Source organism: Schistocerca serialis, chromosome 7 (genome assembly GCF_023864345.2).
Source record: "Schistocerca serialis cubense isolate TAMUIC-IGC-003099 chromosome 7, iqSchSeri2.2, whole genome shotgun sequence".
NCBI lineage: Eukaryota > Metazoa > Arthropoda > Insecta > Orthoptera > Acrididae > Schistocerca > Schistocerca serialis.
This window is the reverse complement of record NC_064644.1, coordinates 212,706,628-212,709,978: the sequence shown is the minus strand read 5'-3', so window position 1 is coordinate 212,709,978 and position 3,351 is coordinate 212,706,628.

The following is a 3,351-nucleotide window of genomic DNA, read 5'->3' as shown; positions in this document are numbered from 1 at the left end:
ATTGCGTAGCAACAAAACGCAAAACGGTAGCAAGGACAGGGTCAGCAGCTGTGGCTGTAGCTACTCGACGAAAATCAATCGGAAACGATTCGACCACTTCATCGGTTTCCGCATCAATGAACATGCAAGCAAGTTCGGAAGAATCAAATGCTGTATCCTCAGCAACAGGCAAACGGGACAACGCATCGGCGTTGCCGTGCTTAGCAGTGGACCGATACAAGATATCGTAGCGGTACTGCGAGAGGAAAATAGACCAGCGAATGAATTTCTGCGCTGTACGCGGAGTTACAGGCTTGTTCGGATGAAAAAGCGATGTCAAAGGTTTGTGGTCTGTGATGATGGTAAAGTGACGACCATACAAGAAATCATGGAACTTAGTAACACCAAACACGAGAGCCAAAGCTTCTTTCTCTATCTGTGAATAATTTCTTTGCGCAGACGAGAGCAATTTGGACGCAAAGGCAATAGGGCGATCATGCGACCCATCTTTGTGCGCAAGCACAGCCCCGATCCCGAAATCCGATGCATCTACCATCAACAAAAGGGGTTTCTGGGGATCGAATGGCGTAAGGCAAGTATTTGAAAGCAACGTCGATTTCAACTGGCGAAAGGCGCGTTCGCATTCCGTCGTCCAGACGAACGGAACACCCTGACGGCGTAAGCTATGAAGCGGAGCTGAAATGGAAGAGGCATTGCGCAGAAAGCGATGATAATAGTTAATTTTACCCAACACACTCTGTAGCTGCTTCACAGTCTCTGCTTCACAGTCTGTGGGGAAGGCAAATCCTGTATGGCACGGAGGTGCTCTGGACTGGGATGTATGCCTTGTGCATTTATGACATGTCCCAGATATGGTAAGTCACGAGCAAAAAACACATATTTGTCCTTCCGCAAGTGAAGACCATTTTGTCGCAACACCTGAAATAATGTTCGTAGGTGTGCTAAATGCTCGTCGGCTGTCTTTCCGGAGATCACAATATCGTCCAGATAGTTCGCAGCAGTAGGGACCGACGCACAAACAGTTTGTAAATATTGCTGAAACAATGCAAGGGTGGATGCACACCCGAATGGCAGTCTTTTGAAGCAGTACAAACCAAGATGCGTGTTAACCACCAAGACGCGCTGGGATTCGGCGTCCACCGGGATTTGCAAGTACGCATCTGCTAGGTCCAACTTCGAAAAGTATTTACCCGGGCACAATTTATCAAAAAGATCTTCTGGGCGGGGTAAGGGAAAAGTTGCAATCACGAGTTGTGGATTCACTGTTGCCTTGAAGTCCACACAAAGCCTCAGTTTTCCGGAAGGTTTTGGCAAAATTACTAAGGGTGAGGCCCAGAGAGAAGCTTGCACACGTTCAATTACACCCTGTGATTCTAAATCGTTTAATGTTCTTGCGACGTCATCACGCAATGCGTGGGGAACATTGCGCGCTCGGAAAAATTTTGGTTGCGCGTTTACTTTCAGTTCCAAATGTGCTTCATAATTCTTAGCGCAACCAAGGCCCGGTGCAAAAATGTCTGCAAATTCTTCACAGAGACTAGAAACACCGTCTGAAGGCACAGTCTGATTCACTGATAGGACCTGATTTACTATAGACATGTTAAACAACTGAAATAAATCTAAACCAAACAAGTTCACTGTAGAAGAAGAACGAAGAACGTAAAATGACACAAGTTTTGTTTGTCCCTTGTATGTTGCAAGAAGAGTGCACTGTCCTAACACAGGGATCTGCTGTCCTGAATATGTAGTGAGCTTAACCTTTGCGGAACGCAACGGAGGTTTGCCCAGTTGTTTGTACGTGTCGTGAGTGAGCAATGAAACTGCAGCTCTGGTATCGAGCTGGAATGGGATCACTTTGCCATTAAAGTCCAAATCTACAAAAAGTTTATTGTCCTGCTGACGACAAGAGCGACTGTCTCGTGCAATTTGAACTGATACAGGTACAGAATCACTTGCTAATTGACGTGATTTCTGGCGACGTCGACGCACACTTTTTGTGGGACGAACACAGTCACTGTTAGAGACAGTGGCACTGGACGAAGTGGAATTAACTACATGAATGTCCATGGGCGAAGGTTCACGAGCCTGAGTATTCTTGGTTCGATTCCGGCGCGAAGCAAAGGGCCTGGAATGATTAAGAGTGTCTGATCTGAGCTTTTTCTGGCAAACACTTTGAACATGTCCTTTTTTATTACAGTAAAAACAAATAGCTTGGCGTGACGGGCAATGTTCACGCGAATGTCTAGTAGCACACCGCGGGCATGATTTCACTGCATTTGTATGCTGGCGCGGCACACCTGGTTTAGAGCGTGGCGGCAGCTGCGTGGACGTGCGCGAGGGCAGTTTACCGGGCCGCGCAGAGCGCCCGGCGGGCCGGTTAATGTTACACACGGCTGGCGAAGATGCAAATGAGTCCTGAGCAAAGTCAAGCGTGTCCTGTCTATCCAATATGTCTATCACTTGTTGAAGGGAGGGATTGACTAGTTTCAAAATTTGCTCCCGTATACGAACATCAGAAACGTTCTGTGCAATTGCATCACGTACCATTGTATCTGAATAAGGGAGTCCACATTCACACTTAAAAGCACAATCCCTTGTAAGGCCTTGCAATGTTGCTACCCACTCCCTATTAGTTTGACTGGCCATACGTTTTGTACGAAAGAAAGTATACCTTTTTGCAACTATATTAACTGTTTCTTTGAAATAGGCGTCCAATGCCGACAAAATTTCCTCATAGGACAGAGTTGCTATGTCGCGGCGGGGAAATAATTTCACTATCACACGGTATGTTTGCACCCCTACACACGCCAATAAATGAGGCTGCCGCTCGTTACCTTGAATTCTGTAGGCGGCGAGATGAAATCCAAACTGGCGTGACCATTCCGTCCAGGACTCCTGCGCCGCGTCAAAATTGCGAAACGACGGTGCAACTGCATGTTGTGGCGGCGGCAGCGATGAAGCGACGGCGGCCGCATCGGTTTGAATGGCACGTTGACCCTGGACGAGCTGTCCAAGGGCGTCCAATAACGCCTGCGTCTGCTGATTCTGCAAGCGATAATATTCGGACAGTACATCTGGAGAATGTGGTGAAGCCATGACACAAGTAAATGTAAGCAATTAGAAAGAACAAGACCCTTTTTGTTGTCTCGTCGCCAACTGTTGTAGCGTAACAAGACAGCTACGCCACACTGAAGTAGCCGAAAGGCACGCGTAATCTCACTTAGGCTAGATAGAGGTCTGAAACAGGATACGTAATAAGTGGTAACAAGAAAAGTACGTAGCTGTTTTAATACTTAACTTTTAATCGTCATTGGTTTACGATGTTCTTGATGAGACATTTCATACGACAAC